We start from the raw sequence: 20,010 nt of genomic DNA on the forward strand, positions 1-20,010 counted from the left end.
ATACGGTTGGAGGAGTGGGGTCTGAGGGCGGAGGTGCAGGATGTGGACGAGATGCGTTGGAGGGCATCTTTAACCACGTGGGAAGGGAAATTGCGGTCTCTAAAGAAGGAGGGCATCTGGTGTATTCTGTGGTGGAACAGGCCCTCCTGGGAGCAGATACGGTGGAGGTGGAGGAATTGGGAATTCGGAATGGCATTTTTGCAGGAGGTAGGGTGGGAAGAGGTCTAATCCAGGTAGCATGGGTGGTGTCTCAAATGTATGTGGGGACTTCCTGGACTGGGGGGGATAGGACAGTGTCAAGGTAGGTAGAGACGAGTTCAGTGGGGCAGGAGCATGCTGAGACAATGGGTCGGCCAGGGTGGTCAGGCTTGTGGATTTTGGGAAAGAGGTAAGAACTGGGCTGTGCGGGGGTTCCCGGACTATGAGGTTGGAAGCTGTGGGTGGGAGATCTCCTGAGGTGATGAGGTTCTGTATAGAGATGATGGTTTGGTGATGGGGGGTGGGGTCATGGTCGAGGGGGTGGTAAGAAGAGGTGTCCTTGAGTTGGCACCTAGCTTCAGCGGTGTAGAGGTCAGTGAGCCAAACTACCACTGCACCCCCTTTATCTGCTGGCTTGATGGTGAGGTCGGGATTGGAGCAGAGGGAGTGGAGGGCTGCACATTGTGAGGGTGAGAGGTTGGAGTCGGGGAGGGGGGTAAACAGTTTGAGGTGGTTAATGTCTCAGCGGCAGTGGGAAATGAAGAGATTGAGGGTGGGTAATAGGCCAGCACGGGGTGTCCAGGTGAATGGAGTGTGTAGGAGGTGGGCGAAGGGGGTCCTTGAAAGGTGGGTGGGAGTCCTGATTGTAAAAGTAAGCTTGGAGGCAGAGGAAGAAGTGTTCAACGTCACGACGTGTATTAAATTCATTGATGCGTGGTCAGAGGGGGATGAAGGTGAGGCCTTTTCCAGCACCACTCTATTCCGGAACGGATGCTGCCTGAACTGCTGTGCTTTTCCAGCACCAGTCTATTCCGAATTCCTGAATACTGCACAAATTATTGTTTCACCAGCAATTGGTCCCAATTAACTTAGGTCAATGTACAGTTTAGTTGTTGAACTTTGCCAATGGAGTTAATATTGACCAGAATTGAACTGGACTAGCCATATTATTATGGTCGCTACAAAAGCAGGTCAGAAGCAAGGAATCCCACAAGGAATTCAACTCCCAACTCCCCAGAGTTCAACCACCATTTGCAAGACAAATGTCAGTGTGGTGGAATACTCACCATTTGCCTGGTTGAGTGCAGCTCCAAGAACATTTCAGAAGCGTGACACCATCCAGGAAAAAGTAGTACGCTTGATTGTGCCATTCACTCCCTCCACCATCAACTCTCATTAACAGCAGTGTCATGCACATGACGCACTGCAGAAATTCACCAAAGCTTTCAGCACCTTCCAAACCCATAACCATTAGTATCTAGAAGGGCAGGGAAGCAGATTCGTGAGAACATCACCTCCTGAAACTCCTCCTCCCCAACCTCAAACCACTCCTAACTTGGAAATATATTCATTCAGTATCCCTGAGTCAAATTCCTGGAACTCCCTCCCTAATGGGTCTACTTAACAATAATTTGCATTGACAGTTCACAACCATCTTCTCAGTGGCAACTAGCTATGGGCAGCAAATATTGGCCCAGCAAATGTTGGCATGCTGGGAAACTGAGACAAGACTTGACCAAAGTGACTGTGTTACAAACATGTTGCAGAATCCAGACAGGCTGCAGCTATGGACAGATAGTGTGTAATTGACCCAGCAGCTGCAGACAATACAATATACAACCTAAATGCCATCCCCAGGACAACTGGAAACATCAAGTTGTTTTCCACACTCAGGGGCACCTCACAATCCTATTTGGAGAGTGTGCCCAACACCACCAGGAATGAATGTCTAAGGGCATTGGCATGTCAAAGTCTGGTTGAGTCCAATCAATCAGGGTGATTGAGCCCTGATCGACCTATTGGAGGACACAGGAGACCCTCTCAAAAGGGCTGGAACAATTACTAAGTATAAGAATTGCCGCAACACCGCTCTCAGCAGCAGTAACTCGAAACAACCTTTATGAAGAGAAGACACCCCTGGAGCCACAGGAGAAGACGACCAAGCTATCATTGGGACTTGGATCAAGGCCAAGATCCAGTGTGGTGGCATGTGATTATCCAGAGTTAAGTTAAAGCACAAGATAGTTGATTAGACTTACAGTGTAAATTGTTGGTTTATAGTGTATTTTGTTGTTTTTGTATTAATTGTGTTAAATAAATAAATATCATCATTTATATTATTGAGAGTCGACTCACAGTTTCTTTGATAGACATAAGAGTTAAAGCACACTGAGTGGCAGGTGCAACAATACAAATATGATAGAAAATAAAATACAAATACGATAGAAAATAAAGTGCAAAGGATGAGGCAGTATTGAAAACAAAGATAACACAAGGAGTTTTATGGATAAGTGGATGAGAGAGAACATATCTAAATTATTGATATAGAGCCCATATAGTTAGTGTATTAATACAAAGAAAGGCCTATGAAGGTATCTCACAATGATGTGTACAAACTGGGTTTTCACACATCCTGTAGTACTTTCCCACATGCGATGGAATTACATGCCATGCAATGGGGTTGTGTGCCATGGAAATTCTTAGTGAGATACAGCTTTAAAAAAAAATCTTCCTTCAGGCTAAAGTCAGCAATGCTGAGGAATCTTACTCATGATCATTTAATGGGAGCCTGCACCAATTTGGCTTTGTGTGGTTGTGAGTAAAGTTAGTAGCTCTTCTCATTTAAGCTCTATTGTATAATGGAATGGCAGAGAAGAATGGCAACTTGTGTGGATGATTGGGGCAAGCAAAGGTGAGGGGAGGTTTGTGGAGTGGGGTCAGGTCATGAAGTGGAAGATGGCTCAAGAGGAGGACAAAGAAGAAGGTCAGGGAAGTGGAAAAGACCTGGCATTCCTGGTTGTGCTAGGGGTAGTAAGAACATAGAACATAGAACATTACAGTGCAGTACAGGCCCTTCGGCCCTCGATGTTGCGCCGACCTGTCATATCAATCTGAAGCCCATCTAACCCACATCGAAATCAAAAGTTGCCTATAGGACATGAAACATTTTCCCACCATTGAATTAAATGTGGTTTCCATGGACCGTGCTGGAACTTGAAATTTTAATTATACTTGCATGGGAAATGGGAGAAAATGGTGACTGGAAGTCATGCACAGTTCTGGTTACACTTTAGGACTGGTACATTACTGAGCAAATCCCAGTCCAAGAGATATTGAAAATTGTGATTTTTGCCACCTGACATGAACTAAAGAAGTTTTCTGCTAATTTTGTGAGGATGCAAAGGTCAAAGGCACCTGAAATAAGCTGGCACTTTTGGTTTAATGGCAGCTGATTTGGGGATATCTGAGACACTTACTTTTAAGAAGGTGGTGAGTGATCATGCTACTTAAAATTTATATATTTTTTTAAACTGTTTGAATGAAACCATGTGATAGCCTGTTTGAGGGCTTGAAAGATTTGGCAGCTAAAGGATGATGGAAGAACTTGAAGGTGAATACTTTTCCAATGTTGCTGTGGGCCAAGTAGGTGCAAAATTACTTCCAGGCACCTTAAACGAACCTTCTGAAGCTGTTGCCTCAGAACCTCTCTCTAACCAATATCTTCCCCCACCCCATCCCAAAGAGCAATCTCTCTCTTCCCATGCTTATATCCACACAATGCTTCCAAACGTCCTTGTTTATTTGGATGTAATCCCACCCCCTCAAAAAAAGCTAATTTTCACCAGGCGTAAAGTTATTTCTAGAAGGTCAAGCCATTAAGTCCAAAATAACCCCCTCAATCCTGGCAGTTTCACATTTCCCAGCTGCAGTTATTCTTTTCAATCCCCTCTCCACCTCTTCATTAATGCCAGCGTTAATCAGAAATTACCATTTCATCAGAAATGGTGGAAGTTCATAGATGAGAATTGGTGAGAAAATGAGGTTAAGTGATACCCAGTTTGGAACAATGTTGAATCATCCAGAGGTAATTATTGATGTGCTATGCAGAGTATGCAGTCGTACTGGTTGTGCAGAAATGTCATCGATCCAGTTAATTTTTAAAAGGTGCTTATTAATAAACTTCCACATGACTCCCATGGGAAAGTGTATTGAGACATTTGAAATAATCTAAATTGCAAAATTAAACATATCTTCATCAAACAAGTTGACCAAAAGTCCATAATAGTGGGTTTGCTGATTGCTGAAGGAATGACTTCATTATGTACAATAACTTTTATCTTCACTACATTCTCTCCTTTGTTTGCACATGTTAAGATACAGTTTATAATTCACAGTGATCAGGGGCAAGTTTTATATTGAAGTTCCACACAAAATGTGGTGCTGCAATTTTTGTGTCTTAACTCTCGATAATAGTTCTCTGGTCAAGTGCAAATACATATTCTCAGTAGAGCTCAGCACAAGCTTTCTCACACGATTGCAATATCTTTGTAATATCTTTGTAAATCTTTTATTGCACTCTTTCCAGTTTAATAATATATTTCCTATAGCAGGGTGACCAGAATTGTACACAATAATCCAAATGTGCCCTTACAATTTCTTATACAGCTGTAATATGTATCCTTGGTGTCAAGTGTTGTCACTCTCACCTCACCTCTGGAATTTGCCTTTTTTGTCCATGTTTTAATCAAGGCTGTAATGACGTTAGGAGCTGAGTGGCCCTAGCGGAACCCAAACTGAGCATCAGTGAGCAAGTTATTGCTGAGCAAGTGCAGCGTGACAGCACCTTTGATGACACCTTCCCATGAATTTACTGATAATCGAGAGTAGGCTGATGGGTAATTAGCTGGGTTGGATTTGTCCTGCTTCTATTGTGTACGGGACATACCTGGGCAATTTTATACATTGTTGGGTAAATGCCAGTGTTATAACTGTATTGGAACAACTTGGAAATATTGGAAAATTATCCTCAGAGTATCCACCATTAACTCACTGGCTCCCATTAACAGCTTGGGAAATGATAAATCCAGCTCTGATAAATTATCCACTTTGGAGAAGATCAGTTCCTGCAATACCTTCCTTTTCATTAAGCCTATTTTATCAAATGTTTCACACTCCTCCACTTTAAATCATGTCTGCATCATCCTTCTTCATAAAGACAGACAAAATACTAATTTAGAATCCTGCCCACCTCTTCTGCATGTATGCACAAGTCACTGTGTACATCTCTGAAAGGCTCAACACTTTTTTTTAATCAGCACCAAGCTCTTAAATATACAGATGTAAAATCTTCGGATTTTCCTTAAGTTTTACTGGTCAATATTTTATTGTGTCCTCTTTGTTTTCTAAACACTTCATTCTTTTGTCACTTAAGTCCTATATTTCTATACTCTAAGCTTTCTGAAGTATTTGTTTTGAGATTGTCATAAGCTCTATTTTTTTCCACTTTATCTCATCTTGTATCCTCGGGATAACCAGGAGACTACATCAGTCTAGTACCAACCTTTTACTTTGTGGGGACACATCTACATTATGCCCATTGTATGCCTCTCACTGACTTGCCACTGACTTCTTTCAATCAAGCTACTTTGTTTTTTTTTTCCAAATTATGTCTCCATTTTGTAATTTGTCTTCCTAATTTAGAACTTTTATTTCTGATTTATCTTTGTCACTTTCCATAAAGATGCTAAATCTAACTGCATAGCAATCACTACGTTCATAATAGCTATCCATTGCTACTTTACTTACCTGCCCAGCTTCATTTCTCAAGACTGAGAAAAAGAGAATTGTGCCATCTATGGTTGGATTTGTCATGTGCTAGCTAAAGAAAATCTCTTGAATGCAGTTCAAAAATTGTATGGCCTTTCCATTCTGGAATTTGTATTCTAGTTGTTATTTTAGTCATTGAAATATCCAAATATTATTGCCGTATCTATTTTGCACTCAAATATGCCTACATATTTCCTTCTCCAATTCTCTCTCACTTTTTGGTGGGATGGTGAGGGGTCTAAAACACACTCTTTGAATGGCTGCCCTTTTTTTGTTTCTGAGCTTAACTCATATGGCTTCATTTGATGTTACTTTTCATACATATTCCCTCCTCGCAACTTTGATGGTTTCTTGAACCAATAATATTACAACCCAGATGTTCTATGCCTTTCTCTAATCTTCATGAAAACTCTATATACCAGTGATGTTGAGCTGTCATTCATGCTCCTCTTTAAGCCAAGTACTGAATTTTCTGTGCTCTACTTTTTTAAAAACAGCGACAGTTGTTTAGTTTCTAGCTTCCTATCCCTGCTCTGATTTGCCCCCACCCCTCTGAAAATCTGCTATAAATCTCCCCAGTAGCACCATCAAATCTCTCTACAAGGATATTTATCCTAGTCCTGTTCAGGTGTAGATAATTCAACTCGTACAGTTTTTGCATTCTGCAAAACTGATTCCAGTGCTCCAGAAATCTGACACCCACCTTCCACACCAGCTTTCCAACTATGTCTTCAATCACTCACTTCTCTTATTTGTATATTTAGTATGTTTTGAAGTGGAGTTTGACCCCCTCTAATAACTAAAACCGAAACACCCAGCAGCACTTGCCTTGCCTCATAATCTGTTAAAAAGTGTATGAAAAGTGGTACAATCTACCTCTGACCCTCCAATCGGTTCTAAAGGAGTGGTTAAATCAAATGAAATCCTTTCACTCACTCTATAATCAACAAGTAATTTATTTATCTAATTCCAACAGTGAACAAATTAAGAGAACTACTAACAAACCAAACAATTTCCCTCTAACTACTAACTATTCCCTAAGAAAACAAAATCCTAATGGTCCCACTTATATAACAAAACAATCAAATTTAGTCTCTCAAAATTACAGCTCAGATATGTCTTTTGGAACGGCCCTCGCCATCTCCACTTCTTTCAAGAACACCTTTCTCCTTGGAATTCTTGTGTCAGGCATGCCTCTCCCTGTCAAATTCTGTATCAGTTCTTCTGTCAGGAATGTTGTCAGTGTGGATTCTGCTATCTGGATATTAGCTAAGAGTGCATTGGTACCTTTACTAATTAGATGGTGCTTTCACTGAGAGCTGAAAGTTGTTATCTGTTCAGATGGCAGTTTGCTTTCTCTGATTTTCAAAATGTCCTAATCTTTTATACCCTTGGTAACTTATTACTTTCTTTACAATCAGACTGTTCTTAGGGAGTCAAAACTATCAGATTTAGATTTAATTAGTTTTTAATATCTAAGGGCTTGATTTAAATTGATTGGCTAAATTTTAGAAAACAAAATTGTTGTTTTGGTAAAGATCATGTTCCTTTTGGAAACTGGATGCTGGATCTGACACTGCTCATTCCAGCCTGCCCATGCAGTGTTCTCTACGCAAAACCCAAAATTCTCAATGCCCCTCACTGCTACAGCTGACACATCCACCTCCACTGAGCTACCGAAAGCACTCCATCCCTTATATACAATCCACTTTTGGTAAAAATGCTGTTTGGCTGTTCGATACAAAATGTTTCAATTCGGGTGCTCTTTGTACATCCATACTTTAAACTGTGGTTCAGACATCCATGTTAACTCTACACACTGAAAAAGTACCATCTTTCAAACTGACTAATTTTACACATTTACACACACCAACTTTGCAACAAGTAGCAAACAGGACTGGGAGTATCCTGAAATTATTGTTTTAAAAGTTCTGCTTTTTAATCTCTTTCCTATATAGTAAAGCAGGTGGTCAGTTTAACAGTCTGTCGAGAGATTTAGTTAGGATAAACATATGGACAAAGACTTGTCTTTGAAGCAGAGCAGAGTGAAGTTGTGTGTTGGGATCTTGAAGAATCCCAGATGCATCAGGTTCTGTGGGAATTGCTTGGGAAACTGAAGATCCCGTTGGGCAATTCATCTGTGTTTGGAAGCTTCCAAAATAATCCTTGATGTCAGAGACTTCAGAAGGCTCCATTTTTCTTTGGTTAATAATTATCCTAGAAGTGTTTGATCATTAAAACCTACTCTAGCTCTTGCCTAACTATTGAGCTGACCCCCAACTTACCACAAATCATTTCCCTACCTCTTATATCTGTGAGGCCTCTGGAAATCACCACCCACCTAGAGCCACCCAAACAAACACGATTGCACCCCCTCCACCATCTGACATTCACCAAACTCACCTCCACACCCAAACCCCCCCATTATTATCCCAGCATTGCCTACCCCATTTGCTGCCAGTCCCAACAGTCCCCTGCCCACTCAGCCCTACAGTGCCTATTTCTCCCCAAAGTGTCTAATCACCTGCTCTGACAACTGGCTCTGGCCCCAAACTTCCCACCTCCCATTAGCTACGGGATCTGACACTGCTCATTTCAGCCAGCCCGTGCAGTGTTTTCTACGCAGAACCCAACATTCTCAATGCCCCTCACTGCAACTGCTGACACATCCACCCCCACTGAGCTACCGAAAGCACTCCATTCCTCATATACAACTCCACTTCCCTGGCACCCTACCCACCCGGCATCTTACCAACTTATCATTCTAATCCTTTAAACAGCTGCCACCATAACTCCACAGTTACCTTTCATATTTGACCTTGCATAGAAGCTGCTGTCTGGTTGGGCTTCTGGACATTTAAACCACAGAGCAAGGCCCACTGCTGCAACAGGGAGTATTTTCTTTCACTCCTCCTTGATTTCAAACTTCTGGAGGAGTCAAGATGGGAATTCACATCTAGAAATGTAGAGCTCATTACTAACTTTAAAAGTATAAGTGGAGTGGAAATTTAACCATGAGTGTCACTCGTTGTATTATCTGAGCCAGTATTTTCAAAGAAGGTTAAAGATGAGATCCAGTGGACTTACAAAGAGAATAATGCCAAAGGTGTACAACCAGCAATAAACTTTACTAGCCAATGGCAGAACAAGAATATGACTAATATCCAGAATTAGCATACAGTTACATTGATTAAATCCCCCACACTGCACATTACATAGCAAATGTAAGCAGGACAGATCCCATAGACTTCTCAGTAGCTGTCCTCCAAGCAATACAAGGAGTTACAGTTCTTCACTTTTGCTGATATGGCTTTGGAACTCACTCCTAAGCCCACTCCATTTGAGCTGCCACAACAACAGCTCTTGTGCTGGTTGATCTCACTTGTCTCCAGCATTGATGATCTCTTAGCCTCTGAAAATTACACTCCAGGACTTATTCGCAGACTTTTTTTCACTGACAGTTAACTTGACCAAGCTAAACAAAATGCCCTCTAATCTTTCTCAATTACATAGAACAAATATTAGTTTGGGTTTCCAAATGCCAACCTCTGAGTTACACTGAAGTATCAATGCTTGCAGGATTTCTTTAAGTATCTCATGGTTCCCAGTACCACTACACTTTCTCAACTCCCAAGGCCTTCTTCTGAGTTTTGAATTTTAGCTGCCTAATTACTAGAATTGCTTCCAGAGTTTCTTCCAATAGCATGAAATAAATGCTTTGAACTCAGTTTTCACCCATGCAGCTGAAGAAAGTTCTGTCTAGTATTGAGGTTCTGTCATTCTATCTTCTCCAACTTTCTGTCTTGCAACGCCTATCCCTTCATTTCTTGTCAATATCTTTTGAACTTTTCTTCCATGATGATCAAACTGTCTTGAGTGACAGATTAGAAACTTGCAATGAACTTTGCATACATTTCAGAAAACAATTTAACTCTGTGAATGTTACATCCACAGGGAACACAGTCTTTCATGGGACAATTACCAAAAGGATACCACATATACCCCTCTGTGTTCTTGGCCATTATGGATGGGAGGTAAGCAAATGTCACGCCAACAAGGACCTGCTATTATAATTACCCAAATCTGTCTGTTATTCTTTCCAATTCCAAATTAGCATGCTGCTTACATTGTCCTGTTTCTGCTGAGGATCTATAATTGAACTTGTTCCTTAATCATTTGAAACCAGCATTATTTTTTTCCCTTAGCTTTTTCAAGTGATATATATATATACATAATAATTTTATAATTATCACAGAGAGGACTTCCAACAAAAATATATCATATTAATACAAAGCAGTTGTTGCTTGTAATAAAGATTTTCATATTAAATTAAAGGGATAATTTCATTAATTATTTCAGTTTTTTTGTGGAGGAAATTGTCAGCTCAGATGCTATATAAATGAAATGCTAATTCAAATCAAGCTCTTCTATCAGAAATCAGATCAAATTCAATTATGGGCTTCCTAAATTAACCAACATAGTTTTGTATTTTCTGTTATATTATTGAATTTTTTAAAAGCAACTCACACTACGCAGACTCATGCTGCATGTGACATACACTATCTTCAGCAGATTGTGGCTTTTATACTATTCAGAGTCTGTTGAAGGAGACAATTGACATTTTGCTAATTTATAGTACTATTATCCTCCAATTTATTTATAATCTAATTTCTGATTTAAATTTGTCTTTTCAGTTCTTTTGTTCCTACACTTTATTTTCTTTTTGAACACAATTTCTATATATGCAATCATGAGTAGCTTCCAGTGTTTCACTTGAAAGCATCTTTTCCATGTAAAGAAATTAAGTTTACGTTCAAATAAAGGTTATGTGAGATTTTTGTTGATGTGTGTATGTGTCTGCATTTATACAAATGGGAGTGAAAAACCATTAATAGGAAAGTGGGTGCATGTGACATCATATACAGTCATGAACATAAGCGAATGCCCTTGTGATTGTCATTACTGTGTAGGTTTAATGTGGGTGTTATTTAAATTAGAAAGGTACTGGTAAAATAAGTGTATGACTAGATAAATAGGGGGAGGGAATTATTAAGAGGGTTAGCCAAGTGTTTATTTAACCCCCAGACATTGTATGGTGTTTGTCATTGGGTATTTGTGAGAAAGTGAGGGCTGCAGATGCTGGAGATCAGAGCTGAAAATGTGTTGCTGGAAAAGCGCAGCAGGTCAGGCAGCATCCAAGGAACAGGAGAATCGATGTTTCTTCAGGAAGGGCTTATGCCCGAAACATCGATTCTCCTGTTCCTTGGATGCTGCCTGACCTGCTGCGCTTTTCCAGCAACACATTTTCAGCATTGGGTATTTGTGTTTGGATCAACTCAGAGACAGATTCATTCATTGAGATCACTGCTTTTAACATTCATAATGACAACTAAGCAACGTCAAAAGCTTCCTCCTCTTAAACAAAAGTGAGTTGACAACAAAAGACAAACACAAGCACTTTTTGTGATGAAATAATTTAGATTTTTAACTTGACCTGAGAGTTATTTACTTGTTTTAGACAAAAGCATACATTACATTTAACAATTTCTTAGGCATCTTATTAGGGAAAGAAATTATATTATGTGGTCTGGAACCCATAGGGTTTAAGGTCATCAAGTCTTGGTTTACATGTTTCTTCCTTTAATAGTCAGTGCATTGTTGAAGTTATTTTTTCTCCTGTTAATGCTCCAGTACTTCATATACATCACCAATTCCTATTGTACGTGCCATTTAATTTGGAGATCAATTTAGCTTCTGGGCAGTTACAACTGCAGATCAGGGCAAAGTCACTGTTTATGCAACATGCTACATCCTGTTTCAGAAAAAATACATCCTGTAGTATGTAGTAAATAATCCTTTTCAGAACATTCTAATAGACGTTTAGATTTTATTCAATATCTCATCAGTACATGGCCTTTCGTATTCAACATGATTTAAATCCTTTCATCTGAACAATTTATGTATACTTAGAATAAGTAGAAAAATTTTCAATTGAAGACATGGACCAAGGCCAGTGTTGAATTGGTGTTCCGCTTGAACATGATATTGCTCCTTAATTCAACAAGTGTCAGCAGTGGTTAGCACTGCTGCCTGCCAGCATTAGGAACCTGGGTTTGACTCTATCCTCAGGTAACTGTCTGTGTGGAGTTTGCACATTCTCCCTGTGCCTGCTTGGGTTTCCTCCCACAGTCCAAATATGCACAGGTTAGGTGAATTGGCCATGCTAAATTGTCCATGGTGTCCAGGGATGTGCAGGCTAGGTGGACTAGCCATGGAAATTGCAGGATTATAGAGTAGGGGAGGTAGGGCTGAGTGAGATGCTCTTCGGAAAGTTGGTGTGGATACAATGTACCAAATGGCTGGCTTCCACACTGTAGGAATTCTATGATTCTATGAGAGTCTTTGGAACATGCTTGCCTAGAAATGCAGTGAGCGATGTCCCTTGGGCAACTTCATTATGTCACAGTAGAGTCAGCTGAGATATGACACTTCATACAGCTTTAGCTGCCATACAATATGTTTGAATGTCCAGTCTGGATGTTAGAGAATGGATGAATGTTAGTGAATGGTTTATATGGTAGGGTAGTAAGGTAAGTAGTTGAAATAAATCATTCGTGGGCAGGGTGGATAGGGCAATTGGTGCTTGGATGTAATCACATTTGAGTTCATGGCAGTGTGGGTGATTTTGAAGTGGCACAATTGAAAGAGCAAACTCCAACACAATAACTTGCGTTCTGGGTCTTAATCATTTCCGCAAAAGTTAAGGGACTTTTGCCAATATAGATTGTGGGTTTCTCTGCACCCATTTCAGATTTATATCTCAAAGTGTTTGACAGTCATTAGTAAAGTATGGGTTTCCTTCTCTAATGTGAAATACAGTCTCTGATGTTTGCTTAGTTTTTAGAGAGGCACCAGATTGATCTCTCTATCAGATTGCTCTTCCTGATAGAGAAGCTTGATATCACTCACATGGATAGTTTCTTGGAATGCTGCTTTAAAGCTTGGATCTGCAAGCCCAGGCTCGCTCCTAAAATGGCATTCAGATTTTCAAAAACAAAAATTGGTATTTCTTAATCTATATCATCTTTTTTTTTCTGCCGTAGGTCTGTCAGCCGTGTAGCAACTATGATGAGGTTTAGGGTGAACTATTGGTAACACCCTCACATTCCAAAGAACCTCACTGTTTTCCATTTTGTTGTGCAAATGAGGAATTGTACTACAGGTTGCACCTTTGCAGCCCTAGGCTCATCCTTGATCCATTACGTGTCGTCAATAGGTCAATTAGGCCTCAGCGCTTAGTGAGCTAACCAGTTTGTTTCTGGAATTGGGCTTCCAGTTGCTCAGGTCATACATTAGGAGGTCTTCTAGGCACACTGTACAGTTCAATATGACTGCCACAATCTAGCTCATCTGCCTTTGAAAGGTGGCTGAGGAATTTCAATGTCCCAGTGGCTTGACTTGAAACTGGCATAACTTGCCTGGCAATATGAAAATGGAGATTTCCTTTGTGTAGGCAGTCAAGGGAACCTGCCAGTACCTCCTGAGTAACTACATCTTGGTAATGTAGGTAACATTACCTACACAATCTATATAGTCTTCTGACTGGGCTCTCAGGGTAAGGTTAATTCTAATGTGTCAGCAAACAATGAAGGGTTTCGTGGAGCTGTTCAGCTTGAGATCAAACACAGTTGGGAAGATCTAACTGTCGCTGCTAGGCACTATTAATTGATTCTCCAATATGTATTTTATCTCTTTCAGAAGTTGACCAGCTTTTCTGGGCAAAGATTATAGAAGTTGCCTTATGGACCAACAAAATTCTTCTCATTACTTCCTAGATGTCTTCTAGATTCTGCAAAAAGGTTTCAGATAGCCTGACAAAGGGACTTTTATTTGCAATAGTACCTCAGTCTCCACTGCCTGAGCCTCTCTGGCCATTGAGTGCAAGATTAGTGGAAAATGCCTGTTCTCAACGGACTTCCAGGAAACCACAGGGAATGCTATTACGCTTGATCACAACAGGTCATTGCCAAGAAACAGGTTGATCCCCTCCACAGGCATAGTGTGAATGACTCCATGGCCACTGCCCCTGATACAAGTTTGCATTCCCCATTCCAGGGGATTGGGCATGCATCCTTCCTCAATCCCTTTTCCCAGCACCTTGACATTTACTGCACTCCCTGAAGAGAAGGCACTGAATTTCTTTCTACCAGTAGGCTCCGGTTGGCCCAGTGTCCCTCAGAAGCAGTACTGGCTTGCTTGCAGCACTCATGGAAAATGTGGCTACTATCCCTTTAGAAATAAAATCCTGATAACTCTCAGGGATTTCTTTTTAACCTCATCTATAGCCTCAAAAATGCTTTTACAAGAATTTGCTGCAGCAGTCTGAATTTGGCCTAGTCTCCTATTCTCTAACTAACACCTATTCTCTGTATAAGTTACATATCCCCTTATAAATCCCATAGTTTTTTTTTTCTGGAGCTTCCAGCAATTGCCCCAAGTATGTCCTATCTTTGCAGTTAAAGCACACTTGTTTTTTTACCAACACCACACTTTTTGTCCTGAAGAGGCCTTCTACAATTTCCCTGTCTCCCATGAATGTTCAGTTTCCTATCACTCTCCCTACCTCTATCCTTCTCAGTCGTTCAAGGTTTTGAGGGAAGGGATTTGTGGATTGGCTCATAATCATCAATGTCATCAAGTGTCAATGTAGCATCACAGTTAACCAGTCTTCAAATAGCTGCATGGGGTATTAGCTAGACTTCATAATATGTATGCCAATAGCAAAGCTATGATCAAGGTAGTTTTAAAATGCCATATTACTCAAACATTTTTTGCATGATGGTTCAATCAAAATAAATTCATAACCAAAGACAAATGTTGAGTCTTTCTGAAGAAAAGGGACTTTTGTCAAAGCTTTTCATTCTGGCCTTACTAAGAAGATCAAATAAACTAAGATGTAAAGCGAAACATTAATACTGTTGAAAAAACAAGTATTAATTAATGGCAAGTGGTTGCTAAAGACATTGCCATGAGAATGCATCAGTTAGCTAATGACTGACAGTTAACTGTCAACCTTTGTTTAAATTTTAAACCAGGCAGCTTCAATATGAACTAATTGGTCACATCTTTACCATAAGGAATGTGACAGACAGTCTCTGTTATCTGGTTTATTGAATTGAAGCAATATATAGTTTATATTCTTTCTTCCTGTAAACAATCTAGTTTTATTTTATCGTGTAGTTATGCATTTATCTTCTGTGCAGTAATCTGTCATTCTGAAAGCCTGACTGACAATCCTAAATTGGTTGTCAGTGTAATTCTTAGCACACTCTGGATTATTTGTCAAACCTGGAATCACATCAAGTGTAATGTATTATGTTTTGAGTTTTGCAAAAAGACAACTAGTTAAATATGGTGGATATTTTGCCTGTTGCAAGCTCTTAAAGAGAGATTTTCAGTTTGGGCCGACATATCGAGTAGCACGTTGGCATTAAATGATTTATAACTTTACTGATTTGTTTGTTACAAAATGCATTTTTTGGCTCGACTTCATCATCCTGTCAGAGATTTATTGTTTAACATAGTGAAGCATGAAACAGCTAGCGCCACCTGCTGTTTTCTCTCTATATTGATTTTTCTTGTGTTTTGGCCTCATGAGAGCAAGATAAAGAAAATCAACAACATGTGCCTTCTGCAAATTTCTGCACTATCAAATGACAAGAAGAGAAAAGTATTGGTTTCCGACTATGTCAGGAATAGTGCTCTGCTGTGGTAGAGCACGAAGATTAATGCTGATATCATTGCCTGTAACAATACTTCCTCACACTCAGCAGTTTACCTGTCATTACCAGTCAACATGTTTATCGAAGCCCTGAATTCTCTGGAATATTTTGGCTTAGTTGTAGCATTGCTTTTCAAAGACAGCTCAAATATGAATGTTGCACATTGAAGCATCATGACATTGAAATTTTCTTGATCGCTTGTGTGATTTCTGTGATGGGTCCACCAAAACCTTCCGCCACTCATTTATATCCATGGGCCTCTGTGTTTCTATCAAAATACTTAAGAATACATTTACACTCAAACCTTTAGGTGTTCAAGGTCAAATGATATTATTTGAGCTGAGATTCATAAGGTTTAGTAACAGTTTTCTTCATTTTCAACAAACTTCTTTTTCCATAAGCCTGGACTACAGTTAACTAAGATACTGTCAGCCTCAAAGTAGCCATAGTCATTCAGATCCCTGGATCACAGGTCGCCCCTCAACCCCTCCAACAACTCAGAAAAACTAAATGGATGATATGGCCTTCCCATTCTGTGTCTCATTGTTCACAATGCGTGAAGACATGCTGCACCACAGATGAGATGTTTTGCAACAATGACATTTCATAACGGAAGATAATAACCAACAATGCTTTCTCAAATTATAGGTGGCGTTTGGCTAGGATCTTACATTTTGGTATCAATAAATTATGTCCACATGTTCACTCATTGAAATGATTGTAGAAGATATTGATGTAAATGTTGGCATTGTTGCATTTATTAAAGAAATTGCAACTCAATCTGTCAAATGGTTGGTGCGCATTAAAATTGTTGGCATTTGTTTTTAAAAAATGCCCATTTTTAGCTAAAGTTAAAATAAGTCAAGGTAAATAAAGTTATAAATTATGTAATAACAGGTTACACAAGATTCTGAGAGAGGCAGATAGCACTGGAATAGTGAATAGTAAGTTAATAAGGGGAGTTGGAGTTAGGGAGCAAGTAACAAAGTTTAGATTAGATTTACTGTGTATCTATGTGATGGAGAGTTAGAGGCACAGATTGTCTTGTGGGATTATGAAATTATGGTGATAATGGAAATCACATTGAAGGGAGAGTATTAAATATTTCTGGTTCCAAGGTGTTCAGAAAAGATGGGAAGGGAAAGAAAGAGGGAGGAGTATTGTTGGTTCAGCAGACCATTATAGTACAGGAGAAAGAGAATATGTCAGAGGGTTCAAGGGCAGAATAAATTTAGCCACAGGTGAAGAATAAGAAGACTGCAAGTACATTGCTTAGTGTAACCTATAGACACCAAACAATGAATAGGATGTAATGTACAGAGAGGTATAAACATGATTGAGTTTTCACAATGGGAAATGTTACTTACCTGTGTATTGACTGGGATAGTGATAGTACAAGCTACAGTGAAAAGCAAATATTCCTATATTGTATTCAGGAGAACTTCCAATGCAGTATTTGCTACAACAAAGAAAAGGATGCACTGCTAGACCTGGTTCTTGAACCTGGGTTAGGCCAAATTGATAAAGATATAGGGACAGTGATCATTATATCATACATTTTAGGATGATGATAGACAATGACATTGGTCAATCCAATTGAATGACAAGCTATGGCCTCATGGTATTATCATTAAACTATTCATTTAAAGACTCAGGTGACGTCCTGGGAGCGCAGGTTCAAATCCTGCAATGACAAAGAGCAGATTTTGAATTCAATAACAATGTAAATTAAAAGTCAAATTATGACCATTAAATCTTTGTCAATTTTTGACAAAACAAAAACATTTGCTTCCCTAATGTGCTTTAAGGAAGGAAATTGCCATCTTTATCTGGATCTAACCTACTTGTGACTTCAGACCCACAGCAAAGTGGTTGACTCTTAATTACCCTATTAGGGAAGCAATAAATGCTGGCCTGCCTAATGATGCCATGCACCAAAAACAAATCCAGCATAAGAATAGTTAACTGGTGAGAAGTCGACATCAATGGGTCAAGGGTGGAGCTGGTAGACTGAAGGTTGATAGGAAAAAGAAACAGCTGAACAAAAGGGTACTTTCAAAGACGAGATAGTTCAGGTGCACTCAAAGTATATTCCTTCAAGAGAATAGGATAAAAAATAAAATAAAATCCAGATCTCCCTGGATGCAAAGTAGAGAGAAAATAAGTTAAAGAAGAAGCAGTGAGCTTATGACAGATGTCAAGGTAGTAAATACAGTTGAGAACGAACATGAATACAGATGGTTCAGAAGGGAGGTGAAAAGACAAAGAAAAGAAGCAAACAGGGGTTATGAGAAAAGACTGGTCGACAACATAAAATTGAATCCCAAAGCTTTCATAAGCATATCAATAGTAAAAGGGAGTGGTGCTGATTAGAGATGAAAAAAGGCATTTGCACATGGAGGCAAGAGTCTTCTTCTACAAGGTAAATACGGTGCAAATGGTAGAAGAGGGAATTAATCATTAGAAACATTCAAAATTGATAAGGAAGAGATAATGAATAAGCAGTTAACATTTAACAGTGATAAGCCACTAGGTCCGGATCAGATGATATTGAAGGAAGTGGGAGTAGAAATTGCAGAGGCACTGGCCATAATCTTACAATAAAAAAAGCCTGTAATAACCCCACAGAGGCCAGTATCCTGTCACCAAGTCACCCTTTATTTATACCTGAACAGTCTTTGACACTGGTGCTACCTCTTGAGAGTCAACTATCAGAGTGCCAGAACCTTTGACACTCCCCCTTTTATCAGTCAGCCAGGATCACTGATTGGACCAGATTAACCATTCAGGGAACTCATATTCTATGAGGTGCAGTTGGCTGTCTTCATTGCAATCACTACAATGCCATTGTTCAGAAAAGGTTATGAAGATAGACACAGCAATAACAGACCAATTTAACTTCATTTGTGCAGAAACCTTTAGAAATAATTCTTCATGATAGAATTAGACATCAAGCAGAAAATTGTAGGTTAATTCTAAAGCGTCAACATGGATTTGTTAAGGGAAAATCAAGTCAATCTAATTTTCTGGAGCTTTTTCAAGAGATAACTGAGAATTGATGGGAAAAAAAGGCTGTTACTATGGTACCTCAGACTTCCAAATGCCATTCCATACAGTGCCATACAACAGACCTGTGCGCAAAGTTGCAGTAGTAGCACTTTGGATACAAAAATGGCAGAGTGATAGTAAGAAGATAGGAAGGGTTATTGTGATAATAAAACAAAGGACTGCAGTTTCTGGAAATTTGAAACAAAAGTGCTGGAGAAACTCAGCAAGTCTGGCTGCATCTGCAGAGAAAGTAACATAGTTAATGTTTTAAGTCCAGTGACCCTTCATCAGAACTGAAAACAGTTAGGAAATGAAGGTAATGATGCATTGAATGGAATGGGGGAGTGAGATAAATAGATGAAGACAGTGTCCAGAGAGTAAGAGAAAAGAATAGGAATTGATAACAGGGTTAGTTATTAATGTATTGCTTGGGATGCAGCAAGGTTTGTAGTGGAGTTCCCCAGACATTGCAAATCTTTCAAGAATTGCAAACTGTGAGGAGGATAGTATAAAATTTCAAAAAGACATTGACATGTTGGTTGAGTGGGCGGTTAGATTCCGTGGGTGGTTAGATTCAGTGGGCGGTTAGATTGCAGATGAATTTCAATGTGGCGAAGAGCAAAGGGATAACACTTTGCTTCAAAGAACATAGAAAGACAGTATAAAACAAAAAGTATGATTCTAAAAGATATGCAGGAGCAGAGAGACCTAGGTGTGTATATGCTTTAGGAATTAAGGTTAGGAAAGCTGTTAACAAAGCATACAGTATTCTCGGCTTCATTAATAGGACTATAGAATGCAAAAGCAGGGAGATAATGATGAACTTAAATGAGACACTGGTTAGACCTTAACTGGAGTATTGTGCACTGTTTTGGTCATCAGACTACCGGAAGGATGTGAATGCATTGTGACAGTGCAAAAGATGGTTCTTCGAATGATCCAGAGATGAGAAATTTCAGTTATGAGATATAGATTGGTACAATTGGAATTGTGTTCCTAGGAGAGGTGAAGACCAAAGAAACATTAACAAATGTTTTCAAAATAATAAGGAGTCTGGAGAGAGAAGATAGTGAAAAACATTTGCATTTTGTTCAAGAACTGAGAACCAGAGCCACAGATTTATGGTGTTTTGCAAAAGAAGCAAATGTGGGGGTGAGAGAAAAAAAAGATTCATTTTCACACAACAAGTGGCCTGACTTTGGAATACAGTCTTTGGAAGTAGAGTGGAGACAGGTTTAACTGGGGCATTTGAGAGAACAGTAGGTGATTATTTAAATGGAAAAGCTTAAGGAAAAAGACATTTAGGAATGGCTTCTAGAACAATAGTCTGACTATCCCAGTTGCTTCCTGTGAATTGCACTGGGCAAGCTAAAGG

The sequence above is a fragment of the Chiloscyllium plagiosum genome, chromosome 6 (genome assembly GCF_004010195.1).
Source record: "Chiloscyllium plagiosum isolate BGI_BamShark_2017 chromosome 6, ASM401019v2, whole genome shotgun sequence".
Taxonomy (NCBI): domain Eukaryota; kingdom Metazoa; phylum Chordata; class Chondrichthyes; order Orectolobiformes; family Hemiscylliidae; genus Chiloscyllium; species Chiloscyllium plagiosum.